Raw genomic sequence first — 12,831 nt, forward strand, 5'->3', positions numbered from 1 at the left:
GGGGCGCGTAGCAGGCGGGCTAGGAAGAACCGGCCGGCGACGGGAAGGGCAGAGGAGGAGCTCCCCCTCAGCGACCCTTCTGGCCGAGTGAGGGGTCGAGGGTTTGAGGCACAAAGGGCGCAGAACGTTTTCTGCTGTGAGAGGAACATTAAGAATCCTGGGAGGGCTGGGGCTAACGCCTCCGGGAGCCCCACCTGGCGTGCCTAGGGTTCGATGTGCAGCCAGGGTGCTGGGAGGGGCCGCTGCTGGGCCCCAGATAGAGGGATGGAGGCCATTCAGTCACGGAGCCAAGCCCCACCTGCTGTAGAAACCGCCACCAAGAGCTGGCCGGGCTTGCTGTACGCTCTGGATTCCGCCTGCCTATAGACGAGGCACAAGGGACTGCGAGACCAGGCCTGAAGGCAGAGAGGTCAGCAGGCTCGGGGGCCTCTGCTCCAGCGGACAACAAGCGCACCTGGCGGGAAGGGCCGCCTCCCCAGGCGCTGCAGCCCAGCTCTCATGTGACCCAGGGAACTTAGCCCTCTGTTTTGTTTGCATACTGCAAAGTGTGGGCATTCACGCCGGGCCTGCCAACTCACCAGGTTATTTATAGTGACAAGAGAGTGAGACAGTGGGCATGAACGTGTTTTCCAAACCAAGGCTCTGTCCGCATATAGGTGGATTAACTGGCAAAGGCAGGTGAGTGACGTTGATGCCTATTAGCTCTAATGTGGATACTGTTTGGACCGGGATGTAGTTCTGTGACCCGGGGTGAACTGTATAGCAACCCTCGAGGGATTCCTGTCACATTACAGTATCTGAAAGACACTCATATTCTGACCCTCACAACATAGTCAGTCCATTTCCAACAGTACTGGTTTTAAAGGATGTAAATTGCAGTGCAGAGAATTGTCAGACACCAAGGAGTAATGATCGAAATATGATGGTCATTGGACCTTGTCTTGGGAGAAAGAGCTAAAACTGTGATCTAGATAGTCTCACAGACTTGAACATGCTTTGGACTTTAGGTTTTTGCAAATCAGGCTCATTCTAATATTTTCTCCCAAATGCTGAGGTAGGAGCCCTATGATCTCTTGTTTCTCCCTAGGAATCCATTGAAGAGGCCATCTCCACATTCAGAATCAAGGTATGACAATTACAAGGGGCTGATTTTTAAAAAGAAAAAGGCCTACCTTTTTCCAGTTTGACAAGGTTTATCATGGTTAAAGCAACATGTGAAATCATACGATCTTGTTATGATAGAAGAAAACAATATGAAGTAGATCATTTTTCCAGAGATGACCACAACAGTATCTCCATCATGAAGTGGGTGTATTTTTCTTCCCTTTGAATCTGGGCTGACCCTGTGATTGCTCTGACCAATAGAATGTGGCAGAAAGAATGTTCTAAGACTTCCAAGCCTCGGCATTAAGCAAAAGCATTTAAGCAAACCCGATAGCTTCTGCTTTGTACTCTGGAAAATGCCAGCCACTCATAAGGAGAGACCACCCTGCTAGCCACAGGGAAAGGCCATGTGAAAAGAAAGATGCCTGGCCAGCTCTAGCTCTTCAGCTCATCCCAGCTGAGCTATGAGACACATGAGTGGAAAAGCCCTTAGGAAGTTCCAGCTCCAGCAGACACCATATGTAACAGAGATAAGCCATCCCCACGGAGCACTGCAAAATGACAGCATTGTGAACAAGTAAATGATCATTGTTTTAAGGCACTAAATGTTGGGGTAGTTTTTAAAGCAGCAATAGATAACCGAAACACAAAGCTAACAGAAATGCCCATCACAGATCAATGACTCTAAGCTCTACCAAATAGAGTGTTTGTGATGAAAACATCTTATCTCAGGAGTCACTTGCTTTCTGTTTACTCTCTTGCTGATTTATACTCTTCCCACCTGGTGCTTGTTTATCCCAGTGGTGCACCAAGGAGGGAGTGCCTCGGGGCAGCATAGGTAAAGTCTGTCCCTAGGAGGGAGGAGTATTTTACCACATTGTTTGGAACTGTTGGAGCATAATAATAAAAAGCAAACTGACTTTTAGTCAATTTTATTTTAAAATTCTTTGCAGACACACAAATTTACTGTGTACTGCCGGTAGCTGGGGCAGATCACTCCTGCTGTCACCCTCCCTGGTATGCCACTGATTTACATAAATGCATGCAGTAAAACTCAGGAGTAATGTCATCTCCATAGCGTAGAGCTGTCTGAACACAACCAAACTGTCAACTTACACAAATGCAAGCAAGCTTTTCATCTGTTCACTGACAAAGACCCAGCCAGGTTCCCCGCCTGGGCAGATCCAGTGAATCCAACCATCCCTTAATTCACAGAATAATTCTTAGCGTGTTGCTATAGTACCCACTTCCAGGCTGACCCCCTGCTGTGGGGGTGACCCTTTCCCCATCTGTCAGAGTCCTCCTGTCTGTTTTCCATGGAGCTCAATACACTCCCTTATCTACCCTAACAAAAGGGATTCAACCTCAAGTTTTGTTTTGAAGACTCACAGTGCAGGACCACATTCACACCAACAAACAGATACAATGCAACTAATGCCTCTGCCTCCTGCTTATGAAAGCAGGCTGTGGCCATCACCCTGCGAGTGGCATCGAGGCTGCTAAAGAATGTTGTTTCTTACCAACTTGTAGGATGGCTACTTGGGGCAGCCTCAGAACAAAGCAACAAGTTGTTCAGTCTGTACTGAGGAGAATCTCAAAGTGAAGTCCACTTAGGTCTTTTTCTAACTACCCATCAATAGGTAGGATCCGCTGGGCTTCTACTATGGACACAGCATGTTGCCAAGTGTCAGGGAAAGACAAGAAATTTTTAAAATTGCATTTTAGATAAACAATCACTTAGCATTCCAGTGACATCTGCTGTCTTAAGGGAAGAAAGGGTCTGTCTGGGTCTCCAGAAAGCCTGGAACAAGGAAGCAAGAGATTCTGTGATTTCTGCTTTCTGAAGTAAAAACAGAAAACAGACATTTAACTGGGCTGCCAGTTACCATCTCAGAAAGGAGTCAAGAATTGTTCCAGGGCAATAAGTGTAAGAGCTTTTCAAGACCCTGCAACCTTTGTGACTTTTGTATGTTTGTCTGTTTGTTTAACCCTATTTCCACATGGTGATTTGAAATAAAATCCTTAAAAAGGATCTGTGTGCTGGCTGAGGCAGCAGAAAGGAAAAAGGAGGAGGGCCCTCTTCATTCAGTAACCAGTGCTAGGGAGGAGTCCCCAAGAACTGGGGTAGCCTGCCCTGGATTGTGACTAACGATCACTCCAGGCCTAGGATATTTTCTCCAGTTTCTGGAAAGTCCTTTCAAGGCTTCTTAGTTTCTGGCTGAATGTATAGATAACCGAATTATTTAGAACTTAGAGCAGAGGCTGGGCACAATGGCTCACGCCTGTAATCCCAGCACTTTGGGAGGCCAAGGCGGGCGGATCACCTGAGGTCGGGAGTTCAAGACCAGCCTGACCAACATGGAGAAACCCCATCTCTACTGAAAATACAAAATTAGCTAGGCATGATAGTGCATGCCTGTAATCCCAGCTACTCGGGAGGCTGAGGCAGGAGAACCGCTTGAACCAGGGAGGCGGAGGTTGCAGTGAGCTGAGATCGCACCATTGCACTCTAGCCTGGGCAACAAGAGTGAAACTGTCTCAAACAAAACAAAACACCTTCAAGCAGAAAGCAAGGTCATCCCTTAATGGATATGGCCTAGAGACGTGATACAGAATGGCCCTTCATACACCACCCTAGCTCCAAGGAGCCCTGAAGCTTGAAGAGGCACTGTGTGGGGCAGATGTGACTCGGTCTTGGGGCGGTTGTTAGACATTAGTTGAAGTGTGTGAGCAAAGGACTTTGTAACTCCTGCTGCCAAAGCGACTTCTTCACAGTGCTACTTCTGGGCACTGCCCAACAGTCCACATATGCCAGAGGCAACTCGAGGTGGGTCTGTAACCATGAATTGCTTTGTTAGGATGACAGCTTGAGTACAAGTGCCTTTCTGCTCTTCTCAAAAGGATGCAGATGATATGGTTACTACTTACATAAGCCACACACTGCCTAAGTAATCTACCTAATCTACCTATTTAAGGAAAACTCGTTGATTGGATTCTTTTTTTTTTCTTTTTGCATGAATGAACTACCTTAAATACCCATTTCATTTTGCAAGATGAATTTGTGCTTTTAAATGTCCATGTTTCTCATGGCTTTGGCAAAGCCAGCCTAAACGTTTTGATCATCTGAGGCAAGGTTTTTGATTTCTGTAGTACCCTTTTGGGGCCTCTTTTCCTGCTTTATTCCTCTTTGATAGGAGTAGGCATTTATTTCTCTTAAATATCCATTACATTTTGCAACATGAATTTGTGTGTTTTTGTTTTTTGTTTTTTGTGTTTTTTTTGAGATGGAGTCTTGCTCTGTCACCAGGCTGGAGTGCAGTGGCATGATCTTCACTCACTGCAACCTCTGCCTCCCAGGTTCAAGAGAGTCTTCTGCCTCAGCCTCCTGAGTAGCTGAGACTACAAGCGTGTGCCAGCTCACCCAGCTAATTTTTGTATTTTTAGTAGAGACGGTTTCACCGTGTTGGCCAGGATGGTCTCGATTTCTTGACCTCAAGATCTGCCCGCCTCAGCCTCCCAAAGTGCTGGGATTACAGGCATAAGCCACCACACCCGGCCTATTCAACAATTATTTAATGAGCACTTATTCTATGTCAGGCACCAGGCATACAGCAGTAAACAAAACAGATAAAGTCTTGGCCCTCAAGAACCTTCCATCTAGTAGAGGAGATACAACAATAAACAAGTAAATATGTAATTTAGTGTGTGCTGTGAAGAAAGATAAGCTGGGTAAAGGCTTAGAGAGAAATTGGTGGGTAAGTCAGGAGGGCCTCTCTGAGGAGATGGCATTTGAGCATTGAGAACCAAAGGGCATAGAAGAGTGGTCCAGGAGCAGAAAGAGCAAGTACAAAGGCCCGAGATAGAAGAGTCCTTGCTGTGCCTAAGAGCAGTGCGGTTCTCAGCAGTGCTACACAGTGTAACTGAGGATTTGGCATGACCTGGTATCTCATGGGGACCTGACCAGACCCATAGGTTTACAAGCTGAAGAGCCGTAGAACTTTGAATTCCTTTGCTGTCTTTTGGGTTTTTACAACACTTCCAGAAAGGCCCACAGATCTCTGAGAAGTCACTTTTTGTGTTTTTTATTATTATAACGTGAAACTAAATTGTAGAGCCCTGAGAACAGGTCTCACAGAATGGGCCTCAGGTAATCAATTCTGTTGCATGCTGGAGATAAATACACTCTGTGCTGTCTGGTAAGGAAGGAAGGGACAGATAATTATGGAGTTCCTGCTCTGGAATGGGGACAGTTGCTTATCTTCTAAGTGCCTCAGTTTCCTCACATGTAAAAGAGGGACAATAATACCAGCTCAGAGAGACAATAAAGGCAGAAAGGTGCCTGGCACATGTAGGTCTTTGGTAAGTGTGTGTTCTTACCAGCACATAGACCCTTCTTGTCCTATTTCTTTTTGTGTTGCTGTAACAGAATACCTGAGAATGGGTAACTCATAAAGAACAGAGATTTATTTCTTACAGTGGTGGAGTCTGGCAAATCCAAGGTCGACAGACCTACAGAAACGCAAGAAAGCGTGTGCACACACATGAGAGGAAGGGGGTCAAACTCATGCTTTTTATCAGGCATCCACTCCTGTGATAACTAATCCACTCCTGGGATAACAACATTAATCCATTTATGAGGCATCTCTTTTTTTTTTTTTTTTTTTTGAGACAGAGTCTCACTCTGCCGCCCAGGCTGGAGTGCAGTGGCGTGATCTTGGCTCACTGCAAGCTCCGCCTCCCGGGTTCACGCCATTCTCCTGCCTCAGCCTCCCGAGTAGCTGGGACTACAGGCGCCCGCCACCTCGCCCGGCTAGTTTTTTTGTATTTTTTAGTAGAGACGGGGTTTCACTGTGTCAGCCAGGATGGTCTCGATCTCCTGACCTCGTGATCCGCCCGTCTCGGCCTCCCAAAGTGCTGGGATTACAGGCTTGAGCCACCGCGCCCGGCCGAGGCATCTCTTAAAGGTCCACCTCTCAACACTGTTACACTGGGGATTTAGTTTCTAACACATGAACTTTGGGGAACACGTTCAAACTATAGTGCTTCTCATATGAAGGATTTTCTCTCTAATCACCATGTGGAAAGAGGATGGTATTTATTTATCTATTTCCCTTTTTTGAACCCCAAATAGATTAAAAGGAAATAGGATTTTAAAAGAAAATAAGAGGAAAAATGCTTAAAAGCTTTAATAACTTCTGAGTGCTTGAGCCCCCTCAAACCATAAAATTAACAGCAAAGTATCTTCATCTTCTTTAATAAGTCTATAAGCACAAACCAGAGAGGTGGTCTTGACCTATGCTTGAATTTGTGCCTACCTAACCTGCATTTTATATTATGTGAATGTTTAAAACCATAGTTTGGAAAAGAAGTCCCTCCCCAGCACACACTGATACACCTGGGTTATTTTACCTGCTCAAACACAAGTGCAATAGAAACCAATCAATCCTGTAAATTAAACTCCTGGAAGCCATATAATCCATAACTCAGAATAGAATTTAAAGTGAGAAGCAGCTGAATCAGCTGAATCTAATGGTTTAAGAGCCCTCATTCTAGAATCAGACCTTAGTGCAAGCTGAATGACTTTGGACTTGACCTCTCTTAGCCTCCATTTCCTGATGCATAAAATGGGGATTATTAGAATGCCTCCTTCAGTGGTTCCGAGGTTGATGAGATAATGCATGTAAGCACTTAATACAATGCTTGGCACTATAGTAAGAGCTTATTAAAAGGTCATAAGAGTAACCTGAGTGTGCTGGGTTCTCCAATGTTTGGGCAAGTGTTATATGAGCTGGGGGGGGGGTCAAGGACGGCCTCTCCGTAAGGTGAGTTCTGAGCCAAGCCCTTCATGATGAAAGGGGCAAGCAAGCTCTGTGAAGCTCTAATCAGTGACTGGTAACAGAAGGAACAGTGAGTGTGAAGGTCCCACCACACCACAGGGGTGCTTAGAGGACCAGCAGTGTGGCCGGAGTGCAGCAGTGAGGGAAAGAAACTGGAGAAGGAGACCAGATCAGAGAGGTGGGCAGGGTCTGGGTCAGGAGGGAACTTGCAAACCAGAATGAAAAGTCTAGATTTCATTCAAAATGTGATGGGAAATGAGAGGATTCAATACTTTCAAAAGAATACCTGTGCAGAAAACTCATGTAGTGGGTAAGATGGAAGGCAGGGAAATAAGATGCAGTAATTCAGAGGAGGGAGGGTGGGGTTAGGACCAGGATGGCAGCAGTGGAGGAGGAGGTAAATGAATGACTGAGATGAAGATTTATTTTGAAGATAGAGACAATAAGGCTGCTTAGTGAACTGATGTGAAGTGTGAGAGAAAGAGAATCAAGGATGGTGCTTGGGGTTCTGATAACACACGGTGAACAATGATGCTATTAAAGGGAATGGGTGCCAGGCACAGGGGCTCATGCCTGTAATCCCAGCACTTTGTTAGGCCGAGGTGGGCAGATCACTTGAGGTCAGGAGTTCCAGTCCGGCCTGGCCAATGTGGTGAAACCCCGTCTCTACTAAAAAATACAAAAATTACCTTGGCGTGGTGGCAGGTACCTGTAATCCCAGCTACACGGGAGGCTGAGGAAGAGAATAACTTGAACCTGGGAGGCGGGGGTTGCAGTGAGCTAAAATCATGCCACTGCACTCCAGCCTGGATGACAAAGTGAGATTCTATCTCTAAAAATAAAAAATGGGGAGAAACAAAGAAAGGATGAGGGAGACACATTGAGCTTGAAATGCTTTTTATATCCAGGTGGAAGTTCCAGGGCAATTGAATATTTGGGTCTGGAGCTCAAAGAGGAGGTGGGAGTGGTGATGTAAATGTGTAACTTATCAGCTTTAATATTTATAGCCATAGAACAAGATGGAAGGAGCTAGGGAGAGATTATGGACAGAGGAAAGGGCTGAAAGCTGGGCCCAGGGCTCTGACATTTAGAAGAAAGAAGATAAGGGATATCCAGCCAAGAGGAGTGAGAAGGGACAGCCAATGGGGTGACTGAAAATAAGACAGCATGGTGGCCTGATCCAAGTACTGAAACTGTCTTTGGAAGGAAAGTATGACCAACTGCAGAGAAGCCAGATACGATGAGAACAGCGAGATGGCTTCTAGATCCAGCAAGATGGTCTACAGCAGATGTACTGATAGCAATAACTTCACTTACACATACCCTGAGAATGACCTTGTAGTCTAAGAAGATGTGTGTTTGGAGTTACAAGCTGAGGAATGTGGAAGTGGCCAACCCAGAAATTCACTCATTATTCATGAAGGACATCTGAACCCCCGGGCCACCTCTTGGAATGAGGGTTGTACAGGGGAAAGAGGCTCTTTGTTTGGGATTAAATGAAGGTTGCTAGGTGGAGGTTGCTAAGTGGAAATGCCATACAAACTGCATGCTTTTTACAAATGGTGGTGGTGCTTCTGTCCAGCTCACTGCCATTGGACCATCCCTGTTTGTAAATCCACCCAACAAACCCTACGTCTCGTTCATTGTCTCCAGGTCTCTTCTTCAGCCTCTCTGACATGGTGCTAGCCCTACTGGAGTCAGCAGGGGTCCAGCACAACAGATGGTGGTCAGTGGTGACTTTGGCACAGGGAATTTGTGAGGAGTGTTGGTGGCCATGGAGTCCTGACTGGAGTGGGTTAAAAAGATGGAGGAAAATCACAAGAAAGAGAGACTGGAGGTGAGGAAGCAGACATAGAAGGTCTAAATGCATTTACTTCTGGAGCTGCCATAACTAAGAACTGCAGATTGGGCAGCTTACAGAACAGAAAGGTATTTTCTTGATAGCTCTGGAGGCTGGAAGTCCAAGATCAAGGTGTTGTCAGGGCTGGTTTCTGCTGAGGCCTCTCTCCTTGGCTTGTGGATGGCTGTCTTTTCCCTGTGTCCCCACATGCTCTGCCTGTGTTGTCTGCGTCCTAATCTCCTCTTCTTGTAACGACACTAGTCATACTGGATTAGGGGCCACCCTGATGACCTCTTGATCACTTCTTTCAAAGCCCTATCTCCATATATAGTCACATTCTTTTTTTTTTGAGATGGAGTCTTCCTCTGTCGCCCAAGCTAGAGTGCAGTGGCACGATCTCAGCTCACTGCAACCTCCACCTCCTGGGTTCAAGCAATTCTCCTGCCTCAGTCTCCCGAGTACCTGGGATTACAGGCACATGCCACCATGTCCAGCTAATTTTTGTATTTTTGGTAGAGATGGGTTTCACTGTGTTGACCAGGCTGGCCTCAAACTCCTGACCTCAGGTGATCCAACAGACTCAGCCTCCCAAAGTACTGGGATTACAGGCGTGAGCCACCGCGCCCAGCCATATATAGTCACATTCTGAAGTGCAAAGGATTAGGGCTTCAACATATGAATTTGCAAGGTGCACAATTCAGTCCATAACACTTAGCAATTCTTTCCTTAGAAACTTTGTTGTTAAGGAAAGCAAAAGATCAAAGTGGAACTAGATGTGAATGGGAAGGCAGGGAGGTTTTGTCTTTACTTTGGGCTTTTACTCTGGGAATTACAACTACTGGTATTGCTGGTAAGAACGGTATGGCAGAGAAGCTGAAACTGGCTGCTGGCAAGAGGGGGTGATCACGGTAGCAAAGCCTGAGTAACTGAGAAGGGATGGGATCAAGAGGTATCCAATGACTTACTCAGGTCACATAACCTGTGAATGATGGGGCCGGCACTTGACCTCAGGAATCCTTACTCCAAGACTCTTCAGTCCAACCAAGCTGCATTTCAATTCCTGTCTTTGAGAGCAGCAATAACCATAACAATCTCCCAGGATGTAAAGGAGGAAACGTATTCACTTATCAAATTACAGCTGTCCTGGCTACCTACATACTAGGTACTCAAGACTTGAAGAGGAGGAAGGAGATCAGTGGGTTCTTGGAAGGGGAAGAGGACAAACAGATAAGACTCCATTTGCCTGATTGACAACTAAAACACCCTTAGGAAGTCCAGTTCCAAAGGTGGTTGAATATTTTGAATCCCTGACTTAGCATTGGCCAATTTTTGTTGTTGTTTGTTTGTTTGTTTGTTTGTTTTAGAGATAGAGTCTTGCTCTGTTTCCTAGGCTGGAGTGCAGTGGCACATTCATGGCTCACTGCAGCCTCGACCTCCTGGGCTCAAGTGATCCTCTCACCTCAGCCTCCTGAGCAGTTGGGACTGCAGGTGCATACCATCGCGCCAGGCTATTATTTTTATTTTTTAATTTTTTGTAGAGATGAGATCTTACTATGTTGCTCAGGCTGGTTTCGACTTCCTGGGCCCAAGTAATTCTCTCACCTTGACCTCCCAAAGTGCTGGGATTATAGGCATGAGCCACCATGTCTAGCCTGGCCTGTTTGTATGAACTGACCTTGGCTTTGGGTCCCCACCAGTTTCGGATGTTGACATCTCTTCAGCTTTTCATGTGCAGATTATATTCTCTGTCCCTAGCACTAAGGAGCACGTGGTTTTGTGATTTTACTTCTACAAACTGTCTTATCACAGCACTTGCATGTCAGAGTCCAGATGTAAACAGATCAATCAATGAGTAAACCTTGGCTTCACATTTTGTGCAGACAAACTTAACCGATACATATACAAACAAAGTCTCTTAGCTCCTGCACAGCCTCTGTGTCACCAGATCTTTGCCTTAAAAACACTTCCTTTTTTTTTTTTTTTTGGTAGCAGCTTTATAGAGATAAAATTCACATGCTGTATAATTCATCCATTGAAGATGTGCAACTCACTGGTTTTGGTGTTTTCACACAGCTGCCAACGTTTCCTTCTTGACATTGTGGTTTTCACCTGAATAGACAGGTCAAACTCCCAACCTCAGTACGACTCTGCTATTTTCATCATGGCAATTTCCAAACCCATAAAGGTTATCTGAAGGCAAATGTAGATATGACTGGGCCTTCCCTGGTGCCTCGTTAGCAGCTGATGACTTGTCTAAGTTCATCCGGTGGAAACTGCTCCATGTCTGTTATATGGGTGGCTGTTGTGGAACGAATGAACAAGGAATTGAGTGAGCAGTTTTAATACAGTAAAGGATGGATGCCTTGCTTGGTGCACAGACAATGACATCTCAGTATTTTTATTCCAGATGGCAGAATGCTAAATCCCTTTCATTTGTTTCACATCTTCTTACCTCCCTTTCTGCTAAATGCTCCATTTCATTATCCTCCAAAGTGTTTGTTTTGAAACCATGTATGTCAATGTCCTCTTTCCTCTCATGGAAACCACCTGTAGCAGCAACCACTGGAGCTGCTGCAAACATTTGTTTTTGATAACAGTGTATTCTGAACGTCTGTGGTTTCAATTTCTATTTTTGTCCCTGTCTGTTGTAACTTTTCGAACAAACCCGTTGTACCTTTTACGAGTAGCTTTGCTTTTCCCAGGCATTTGCACTCTGCCCAACACGTCAGCTACATAAACTGTGACAAGGCCATTGCAAGATTGCTCTATCATTATTACCCAAGAAAATGTCTTGTGAGAGACCAAAACTCTAAAAGGCCAGCATATAGACATTTTTGGCCTTTTATTAATTATATGCAATCATCTCTGAACACAGAAACAGTGTCAAGAGACTATCATTCTTTTGGAATTTTGACCAACAATACAGAGAAGCAAAATAAACCACTCAGTCCCAATTAGAAAATTTTTTCTCTTATTCATCAGTGTTCTTCACTGACACATAAAATTCACCACTACACTCTCTCACATTTCATTTTTGTCTTTGAGCTCTAGGCCTACCTCATACAAAACTCCTCCAACCTTTCATTCATTCAGTAAGAACTTTCACCATTTTAAAATCAGTACAATTGTCTAATGACTTATAGTTTTAACATGTTTTCATCTGCGTCGTTTAAACTGGTCCTCACAACAATTCAGAGAATGAAGTCAGAACAACCATTATTGTTGTTTCTTTTTCGTTTGAGACAGTCTCGCTCAGTTGCCTAGGCTGGAGTGCAGTGCCACGATCTAGGCTCACTGCAACCTCTGCCTCCCGGGTTCCAGCGATTTTCCTGCCTCAGCCTCCCCGGTAGCTGGGACTACAGGCGCGTACCAATACACCTGGCTAATTTTTTTGTAGTTCTTAGTAGAGACAGGGTTTCACCACATTGGCCAGGCTGGTCTCCAACTTCTGACCTTGTGATCCACCCGCCTCGGCCTCCCAAAGTGCTGGGATTACAGGCATGAGCCACTGCACCCAGCCTAGAGCAACCATTATTACTCCCATTTTATAGACAGGAAACTAAGGTCTCTTGGCTAGCCAGTAACAAAACTTGTACCAAGAAATTGATTTGAATTCTAGTCCAGGATTTTTTCCTACCATAATACTGACCTTCATATTTCGCTATGATTCTCCAATGTCAGCTGCATCAAAATCCCCTGGAGAGCTTGTTGTATCACAGATTGCGGGCGCCCGTCCCCAGCATTTCTGATTCAGTAGGTCTGGAGTGAGGCCCAAGAATTTTCTCATTCACACCAACACTTCTCCACTTTGTCCCTTGCCTTCCCCTTCTCAGCTTCCCTTCCAGCTAGGGTTGGCCATGTGACATAGTTCTGGCCAATGAGATGTCAGCAAAAGTCTTCTAGGACAACTGTGCTTTCCTGATGAAAAGGGATAGAGTTGGCTCTTCACCCTTTCTGCTTCTTCCTGCCCAGAACAAATACGCAGTGCTCAGAGGCACAGCAGCCACCTTATGTCCAGCACATTAAAATGGACAGTATAGAAAGACAGGA

The 12,831-nt window shown here is 45.4% G+C and overlaps 1 protein-coding gene and 1 long non-coding RNA gene across 4 annotated transcripts in view; one reads left to right on the forward strand and one right to left on the reverse strand.

The window, feature by feature from the left end:
* NDUFAF6 (NADH:ubiquinone oxidoreductase complex assembly factor 6) overlaps positions 1 to 12,831 on the forward strand; it is a 234,608-nt gene that overhangs the window by 53,029 nt on the left and 168,748 nt on the right. The window lies entirely within an intron of this gene.
* LOC141407437 (uncharacterized) lies at positions 8,794 to 12,612 on the reverse strand. The gene is made up of 2 exons (XR_012416547.1): positions 12,431 to 12,612; positions 8,794 to 11,080 (listed from the first exon to the last, which is right to left on the reverse strand). It is a non-coding gene; the product is annotated as an uncharacterized lncRNA (long non-coding RNA).

The sequence above is a fragment of the Macaca fascicularis genome, chromosome 8 (genome assembly GCF_037993035.2).
Source record: "Macaca fascicularis isolate 582-1 chromosome 8, T2T-MFA8v1.1".
Lineage (NCBI taxonomy): Eukaryota > Metazoa > Chordata > Mammalia > Primates > Cercopithecidae > Macaca > Macaca fascicularis.